The 10450-nt window shown below is 29.6% G+C and overlaps 1 long non-coding RNA gene across 1 annotated transcript in view; it reads right to left on the bottom strand.

The window, feature by feature from the left end:
* Positions 1 to 356: 356 nt before the first annotated feature.
* Positions 357 to 10450, bottom strand: part of LOC107453389 (uncharacterized) — a 212756-nt gene continuing 202662 nt past the window's right edge. The window contains exon 7 of the long non-coding RNA XR_001585319.4: positions 357 to 752. This is a non-coding gene — a long non-coding RNA (uncharacterized LOC107453389). The remainder of the gene's footprint in view (positions 753 to 10450) is intronic.

The following is a 10450-nucleotide window of genomic DNA, read 5'->3' as shown; positions in this document are numbered from 1 at the left end:
AATGAAAAGAGTTGAGAGTAAATAAGGTTTACAATACCTGAAATAAAAGCTAAAAAATGATATTTTTATAAAGGTTATTGTATGCCTTTATTCAATCTCTAAGGAAACAAGCTTTGCTTACTAATATAGTTTAAAAATATATTAATTATTCAACCTGTCTATGTCAACACAATAAAAATAAATCAAGAACAATTTTTGCAAGGTTGTCTGCCATCTGGATAGTTTTAAATAATTAATTTCTTTTCAAAATTAACTGCGGTGGAATTTAATGGTTATTATTCTCATTATAATCTTCAGTATCTTTTTAGTAAAAAAAGTGGTCAATAATTAAGAAAAATGAACAAAATATGTAGGAGTTTTAAAGGAACATTTTTATTGACTAAATCTTGGACTCTTTACAGAAATATATTGATTTTCATTCCAAACTGCTCTCAAAAAAATTCTTTGACAAGGACTAAGGAGCAAGTAAAGAGGGAGAGCCTGAAGATAAAAGAACAGGAACGAAACAAAAATATCAGGAAATATAAAGAATGCACTTGAAAGTGAGTGCGCCGTTAGCACAAGTCTATGTCTTTTCCTTTTATCCGAAGTAATGATACGCTCTTGTTGTGTAACAGGTTGAGCGCTGTACATAATGATCAGTGCACCAGTCTTCTTCGAATCTTTCAGGCGATTGAAAAAATTCTAAAAGAGGGGTGGAGGAGATGGAAGTATCTTTTTCAGTCATTATAGCACACACGACAGATGTGAATCTGAAAAAAAAAAGAAGAAAATGATGGAGTTTGGGAAATGAAAAATAAAATAAAATAAATTGCTAAACTCTGAAAGAGAAAATACAGCTAAGTACCATAACTTTCGACAACCATGGATGAAAGTATATAAAAGAAATTCGCAGTCATTAAGTAAAGTTGTCCCCTGGGTCTGCTTTGTCATTATCTTTTCGTTAAAAGGTAAAAAAAAATTGGTAAAAAGTCGGAAAAGGGGATGAGATTGGATGGTTTAAAATGAAGTGCAATTGGAAAATAACGGTAAAAGGTGGTTCTAAGTATCGTTAGGGGATCAAAGTCTTACCTTTGGTCTAATGATGGGATTTTGTTATGAGTTCAATCGGAAATATCTGTTCAGCTGATCTGCCATTGTTGAACAATATCATTAAAAAATAATCGATATTTCTTTTTTTCATAAATTTATTCTTTTCTGCAATTTTTTATTTTAATTTCATCATGAATTGAAGTTATTGTTCTCGTTAAATTAATATTATGTTTTAAAGAAATACAAGGAAAAAAAAAGTAAAAAAAAATGAATGCAATAAGATTGGGTTTCAGTCAAATGAGAAACAGTTCAATTTCAAAACAGAAAGATTGGAAAACATTGGACCTATGTTCTGTTATACGACCACAATTAAGAGACAAAATGTTTATTAATGACAATTAAGAGACAACTTTTCAAATTATTCTTAGTTGAAGTTAGTTGAAGTCAAATTATTCTTTGTTTTTCATAATTCTGCACCTAATTGCATGTCTTTAAATATATGCGCCATCTTTAGATAAAAATTGGATTTTAGTAAATTTTAAGTTAAATTTTTTTCTTTGTGATATTTTATATATTTTTTTCCTTATAGTATTTAATATTTTTCATGAATTTCTTATTGATTATAATATAAAGGTAGTCGAAATGAAAAAGAGGGGCAAATATTACCAAGTCATATGTACAAAAGCTTGAACAGAGCAGTCAATCAGGCATAGAAAGGAAAATGAGAGCATGAATAACTGATTTATCAGGTCTAATGAGAGGAGTTTTTAATGTGAATATAATTCCAGCATACTTCCAAAAGAAGGAAATGTGAAGTAGTATGATTTTTGGTGACAATAGATAAATTCACTAGCTTTTAAATTATCTATCATAATGAAATGAAGAGTCTGTGCGTGTGTGTATCACCATAACCAATAGCGCCAGAGTTCTGAAATTTAGGCAGCGGGTGAAAGGTCAAAATTTTCATTTTAAAATTTTAATCAGATCCTTCAAGAGAAACATTTAAAAAATGAAATTTTCCTTTGGGTTTTGAGCAAACGCCATCGATATAAATGAAGCTGAAGACGATTTTAAAGAATTTTGCTTGCTTATAGCTCTCATTAATCCAAAAAGGAGTTTATTGTACGTCTTAAGATGTTTAATTATTTCGTCTTCGTCATGTCAGATAAACTAAATGATCAGATTAGGAAAACTCTATTTTTAGAAAACGCTATTTTAAACTTGAGAAACTTGAGTTTATCTACATGCACTTCAATAAAAAATAAATATGTGAAAAAAATGGGTTCTGCCATTCAGATACATATTTTTGAGCAAAGGTTTCTTCGACTCATAGAATTCAAAATCATGAAAATTTGCAGACTTGATCCGCCATGCCAACCGCTATTGGTCAGAACTATTGGACAGCTTTATTGGTGCTCAGTACGAACACAAAATAAAATACAAAAGAGAAAATAGATAACTACTTAACACTTTCAACCTGTCCAAACACTCACATAAGTCGGATAGTAAGAAAAGTTAGTTGCAGATCAAACAGAAAAAGAAGTAATACATTCTCAAACTTAAAAATTGGATCGGCAGTTCAACGATGGTTATAAAATAAAATTAAAATTGTCACATTGCAGAGCTGTGGTGGCTCAAAGGAAAGAGCACTCGCCTTCCAAAGAGATGACCCAGGTTCAAATACCTGCCATGACTGGTCAATACGAATTCCGAATGCGGCTCGTTATGACCACAGTGCTGACGTAAAACATCCGCAGTGGTAGTTGGATCATGGCTTAGACTTGCCGTCAGGCTAACCGAGGGAAGTTTCTGTGATTTCCTTCACCATGTAATGCAAATGCTGCTGAATTAGTCAGCCAAGAAGGCGAATTTCACCCAATTCTTGATCTGGGAGTTCACTTGTCACACATTATGCTCAAAATATAAAGGCAATGGATTTGGACTTCGGTAGTCGTTAACTCAAAATTGGATCGTCTGTTCAACGACGGTTATAAGAAATTTATAACGGTGCTTTGAAACTAAACAAATTCGCTGCATTCATTGCCCAACCTGATCTTTAACCCATAACTTTACAGAATATGCCAAGGACAGTTTCGATAGTGCGGTGGCAAAATGCAACTCTTCTGTGATAGCCATTCGGAGACTGTAAACAGTCTGACTGTCTGAAATTAGAAATTGCTATAGCCAATTTGCAACAATGACATCCAGATGTCATTCTCCCGAAGAACTCCCAAGGGAGTTTATTGGAGGATTAGAGGCAGGAAAAAGTAAGATAGAAGTGGCTAGATGGATAAATGGATGAGTCCTTCAAAGGTTCATAGACTCTGGCAATTATTTCTAACCACAGGTTCGGCATCCAAAAAGTTCAGAATGGTCAAATGCTACGTCTACAAATGAGATAGTGTGGCGTGTTGACTTTTTGAGTGGTTGCACAGGCCTGTATGTCTTTCCACGTGGAATATACTCACCATGCTCACGTGCATAGAGATGTCATACTTCGTGTTTGTGTGCTCACTTTGGTTATGCAATAGGCGATTATTTCGTTCTGCAGGACGATAGCGTAACATAGCACAAACCTCGTATCATGGATGATTATCGTCAGCCACAAACAATTCAGGACATGGTAAGACCAGCTTGATCACCGAACTTGAATACTACCTGACCTGCTTGGGATATTTCAGAAAGACGTGTAGCTGGTCTCACTTCTTCTTTTCAGCCCCGTGCCCAGCTTGAAACTGATTTACCAAAGTATTATACACTTTTAAAGGAGCTGGAAGATCACATAATTGAAAGCATCACCAATCACTGTATATGCTGTATTGTTTCTAGAGGCTCCTGGTATTTTTCATGGTTCATGGTACTGAAGGTAATTTTTCCATTCCAAACTGGCACAATTTAATTTATTCATTTTCCAACACATGATAATTTATGTCATACCCTAATTGTCCGGTTAATAGTTTTTATGTTATTTTATGCATTTTTATGTGTATTATAATGTATGCCATTTTCATTAAATTCCATGAGTAACTTTTAGAGGTATGGTCATTTATGTGAATTTTCCTGAAGTTATCCATAGTCTCGTGTAATATGTAAAAATTAAAAAAGTAAAATAAAGACAATAGTAATATTCAAAAATAATTATAGCGCTATTGGCAATTAAATCAAATGCAACTCATCAATGTTCAAAAAATGTTCGAAAGAATCAAATGGAAGATAAACATCCAACTACAATGAAAACGGCAATAGAAAAATAAACAGATTTAAAGGACTCTAACATCTATTCTATAATTATTCTTAAATCGAACGGTGTGCATGGCTCTATAAAATATGTTTCTTTTAGCATACAAAATAAAATAAAAAATTTTGTGAGTAAGAAAAGATAAAACTTAAAAAAACTTTTCGTCTTGATTTTAAACTGTTTTCCTCACGCAAGACATTTTTTTTTAATTTCCAGCGTTTTTCTTTCAAACATTTTTCATTCTAAGAGTTTGCAGCGAACTCTTTTCAAATGAAAGACTACTTAAAAAAATTTCTCAAAAATCTTCATATAAAACACGAGATAAAAATCTACAACAGAACAAAACATTTTTGCTTTCAACTCTAAATTAGGTTTGTTTTTATGTAACTTCTATTTACCACTTCATTTCTAAGAAAAAGAAATTACACATGTTACTTTGCGTGCAAGTTCAACACCAACTTTTACGAAGCAACCTAAAGCAAAGTTACAACTCTACTAATAGACCATTAAACACAAAACTCAACGGGTACCAAAAAATAAAAATAAAACAACCACTATTACATAAAAATCATAAGAGGGCCTATTAAAAGTTAAACAATCACGCAGACGACAATCTCGCGCAAGGTTGCATGGAAGAATCTCTTTTAGCTTTTTAAAAAGTTCCATTTCTTGCAAATATCATTAACGAGCTCGCACGCGTTGCATTGTGGGCGTAAATATAGCTGGGTAAGATACATTATTCATGTTTACTTAAAGTAACATCCATTTTTTTATAGCATTCTCAATTTGTGTTGAATTAATGGGAAAAAGGATTCATCATAAACTAATTTTCTTGTTTCACGGGCATTAACTAAAAAGGGGAAAAGAATATGTTAATATCGGATTCATCTCTGCCTTTTTATTTTATTAGCTGCATTCGTTTCCGAACTTTTATTTTGCCACACGCAATTGTCAGATTAATCCGTTGCGTTCGGAAAGTTCTAAATGAGAGTGTTACGAAATCGTCATTTTATATTTATTATAATTTGACTTTTGCAATTTATTGAAACAGAAATAATACATTTGTGTATACGCTTAGTTACGATTATGCATAAAAAAATGAAAAGAGTTTTGCGTGAGAGACATTGGTGTCTTTTATTTGGTTGTTTCAATGATTGTATTAAGCCTAAAAGTTCTTTATTCATTTAACTCAATATTTACTTGATGAAAAAATAAAGTGAAAGTCATAAAATAAACTTTTCTTAGCAAATGTAAATATAATTTCTACAATTACATGGAATACCTCTTTATAGTTTTGTATGCATTTTCGTTGTTATTATATAAAACATAATTGGATTTTAAGATATTCTATTTTAGTTAATAAGAATTACAAAATGAGAATGAAACACTTATCGTTATTAAGTAAATATATTTTTGAATATTGAATCATTAGATGTACTTCATATACAATTTCGTTCCATAATTATGGGCCTGGGGTATGAGAATTATTGATCAATATATTTTGTAATTCCGATAATTGGAATAATTGGATTTCTTATCGTCTGCAAATAATTGTATTTACTATCATCTTATAATCGTCTGCATTGAAAATATAAATGGTTATTACATTTACTGGAAATCAATGAGCAATTTTTGAAAATGACGATATGAGTAGAATATTTTGATATTATTTCTTTTTAATATTTTACATTTCTGTAAGAAATTATGACACTAAAAATTAATTCACACTATAGAAATAGATCTTAAATCCTTTCAACTAGATGTAATTTCGAGTTTATCAGTGAAAATACACCATTTCATTTTATTGGAGTTTCACTTAAGCAAAATATACAATATACATTTATTTTTAATGCTGAAAACGTTAAATTAAATATTAAACGCATAACAAAACTTTAAGTTGTTTTCCGATATTGGAAATTTCTTGAATAAAGAATTGATGACAATTCATTTCACTATAATTTGTTTTGTAAAAAATCTATATGTTAAAAACGTTAAAATGTTTAGATCATTCCCTGAAAATAATTGAAATAAGATTTTTTTTAACTCAAAGGATATTTTTTAAAATTACCGCATTTAATTGAATATAATCTTACATTTTCAAATAAGATAATACGTACAGCACGCGATATAAAAAATGAACCAATCCGTGCTACTTTTGATCTAATGATCTGATCTTCACGTTTTAGGACTCAATCATAATGGTTCGCGACGGTGGCAAACTTAAAATATATTGGCAAACAGGCCAATATATTTTAAGTTAGACACAAAAATGCTCTTTTTCTAAATAAATATACCTTTTCTTGACGGATTTGTATTTCTGATTCTCATTCAGGACTGCAGCAATCTGGGAAATATGGTCTTAATAGTTTGGTCAGGAAGCGGTCAAAAATTTGAAATGGTAATTTTAGCTTTTGCATATTTCTCTCTACGTCAAAAACTTTTTAAGCGAATCGAAAGACTTTTGCACGCAATTATAAAATTCATTTATCCAAAGATGATTGCACGCAGAAAATAATTTCTTGTTAATATTTATTATTTTTATTGTTTATTAAATAATGGGAGAAAATTTTTTGAATTGTAAGGTTTTTTTGCATAATTTTAAAGTATTTTATTTTACATGGCAAAATCCGAAAATTAAGTATAGAGAATAGTTCCTGAGAAGTTGAATTTAAAATACCCCAATACCTCAATCACGCGATTCTCTCCAGTATTTATCCTTGTAAAGGAATCAATTTTTATTGATGCAGTTTTAGTAGATATCAAATATATTAACATAATATAAGCATTTTTGTACAATTGGTACCTATTAAAATTGCACTGTGCAATTTCTCTATTAATATTGCCTTTAACAGAGCTTATATTTTTAATTTCAATTACTAATTAATATCGAAACTAAGTAAAACTTAACTCTTCCATAAAAATCAGGTGATTTTTTACGTGTTTTCCAAAATGATTTAGAACCATTTCTCCATTAACATTGCTTTAACGCAATTTATCTTTTAATTTCAGTTCGTAATTATTACCACACTAATTAAGAATTAATTGCTTCCTTAATGATAATGGCGACTTTTTACATTTTTTCATAAATGATTTAGTACTATTTCTCTATTAGCTTTGTATTATAGTATATAACTAATTTTTTTTAAATTTTTTCAGTACTTATTATCAAAGTTAGTTAAGCATCATTGGCTTTTATAATACTTTGATTTTTCAATTTGAACAAATTAGTACCATTTCAGAATTATTTCTTTCTTTTTAGCACACAACCTACTTTTTATTTGAGTATATATATATATATATATATATATATATATATATATATATATATATATATATATATATATATATATATATATATATATATATATATATATATATATATATATATATATATATATATATATATATATATATATATATATATATATATATATATATATATATATATATATATATATATATAGCCATGAGATGCTATTGGCTGGACCCTCACTAACAATAATAACATGAGAACGCAGAGATTTCTTAAACATAATACCAAACAATTTTTAAATCAATGCAAAACCAAATTCTATCCTAAGCCACATGTACAAATTTCACCATGCCAACAGCCATCCTTCGAAATTAATGGATTGACGATGTGCGTCATAAATGAATATAAGTGACGGTAACGGTTTAGACATTTATGGCTGGAATAAATCTTAAAAAGTAAATTTAAACTTACAATTTAAATTGGGCAAAAAGGTGATTGGCAAAATCAATTGGAAAGTTATAACAAGAAAGTTTAGTTGTGAAATTTTTTCCTTCCAACGTAAATTGACTTGTTGTGACGTGATTTGTGTTTACGTGGTTTGTTGTTACAGATTCTTTCAAATCAGATAATTTGGGAAATAATAATACCTCTAAGCACTTTGGCACTAATGGAACTGAAATAGTTTTATAAGCTGAGTACCTCATATTTAAAGTCTTTGCGTTTATCGTATACAAGACAGTGGGTTCCTGCGCTGACAGCTGATACTGCATGTAAATCTAAAAAAGATTGCAATATCATCGTCATTAGCTTTTAACAAGATTTAAACAATTTGGATGAATTGAATGATGTAAACTCTGAAACACAGGAAAGTTAATGCAGAAAATTTCATCAATATACCTACAACATAAATTTGCTTAAATAGTTCAATAAATTTGCTTAAAAAGTTCTAAAATGTGGCGAAATGCGCAAAAAGTAAAATTAACATAAAGGGGTCCAAATCACTCTCCTGCCCTAACTATTTAGACCATATTTCCCAGATTGCGGCTACTCCCTACAGAGATCCGATTCTATAGAAAAAATGGTACCTTTACTCAGAAATTATATGTTTTGCATAACTTAAAATATAGTTTGCACTATTTAATTGGAATATTTGAAGTCACCCTCTTGAACCATAAAAATTCTTAGAGCCATTAAGAGTCCAAGAATATGAATATCTGATCATTAGATCAAAACTTATTCAGGGAGGTCCATTTTTTTATTTTACGCACTGTACATTGCGAGCTAATGTTAATATGATACAACTCAATTTAAATATACTTGCAATTTTAAAGATAAAATATATTAAAGACCATCTTAATGAGAAAAAAAATGTCTTTTTGATGCAAAGTTTCGTTGCGACTATCAATTTTTTATTTCATAAGTATTTGAGTGAAATTACTTAAATTTGCCTATTTTTTTTTATCAAAGTTGAATTAAAAACATGAAAAATATTTCTAATCAAAAAAGCTACAAATTTTACTACAATAAATTTAATAATTATTTTCTTACTTTTTTAAATAAAATAGTTACAATAATTTAAGACGTAAATAAAATTTAATTTTTTTCACTGGAAGCAGCTTTTGCACTGCAAAAAAATAAAACAAGATGTTCTAATTAAAGTTGTAGTGGCTTAATGAAAGGACGAGGAAAAGTAAAAAAAAAATGTATTCAAAAACTACCACTAGATGGGGTTATACATTACTTTTGAACAGGTTGACTCTCAGTTCCCCTGACTTGAATTTTTGCAAATTTTGGCTTTTTGGAAACCTCAAATATCTGTTATTCTCTGTATTATAGATAGAAAAAAAGACTACAAAAACCTCAAAACTGGTTTTTCGATAGTTTAAGATCAAACTTTGAAATTCTATTTAAATATTTCTTTTGAAAGAAAGTATTTTGATAAAAAAATTAATTATAATAATATTGAAATTTATTACACCATAATTTTTTTTAAAATTTAACCACTTCCTTTACCAATTATTTTGAAAAAAAATGCAAAAAATTAACGTATTTTTTATTTTATTAATAAATACACGAAACTGAAACAAAACATATTACACAAGTCTTAAGTTGAAATTTAAAATTTTTTTTTTGCAAAAGAATCCCGAATTATCTCGGGCAAATGTAAAAAGTCCTCGTATAATAATGATCGTAAATGAAAAGTCCTCGTATGAAAAGTTCAAGATGTTATTAGTCCTCGTATGATAGTTCTTAAAACAAGAGACAATACAAAGTGATACTTTTCAAACGTCAGTCAAGGAATATGCCAATTTTCAGTTCAACAGCAAAACTCCCAAATAAAACTTGACAAACTTCCAATTACAGCAGATTATGTTTTTTTTGCTTTCGACCGAGTTAAAACGCAATAAAACAAGATGTACTGACAAATTCTGGTACGCCCGAGTTTTCTCGGGATGATAAATATTTGCATTGTATACGGAGCCGAGTTAACTCGGGATAATCAAGGAAGTTGTTAAACATACAATTTTTATTTTCCTTATTGTCTGAAATTGCAAGTTGTTGTCATCAAGATTATTTCGATCGATTAAATGTTAATATTTTATGTTTCATGTTAAATATATATTTTGAAATTTTTAATTTCTTTAAATTAGTATCAATACAAAAATACAACATTGGAGGTTTGACTATATTGAAGAGATATGATCAACCTTGTCTAGTTTTATATTTAAACATTTATTTTGCTGATGAACACCAGTCTTCATGGAATAAGGCAAAATCACATTCTGTTTCTGTTGGTTGGTTGGTTCTAATGCCACTTGCCACACGGGCAAGCCTGCTTGGTGAAACCAAGCAAATTTAAGGCAGAGTGTGCGGTTCTTGTTTTTCAGTGGCGCCATCTATGGCCAAGAATTCGACTTCTGCCATAT

The sequence above is a fragment of the Parasteatoda tepidariorum genome, chromosome 1, assembly GCF_982258835.1.
Source record: "Parasteatoda tepidariorum strain Cologne lab strain chromosome 1, Ptep-v5.0, whole genome shotgun sequence".
In the NCBI taxonomy this organism is placed as follows: domain Eukaryota; kingdom Metazoa; phylum Arthropoda; class Arachnida; order Araneae; family Theridiidae; genus Parasteatoda; species Parasteatoda tepidariorum.
The sequence above is the reverse complement of the archived record's forward strand: the minus strand, read 5'-3'. Positions and strand labels throughout refer to the sequence as shown.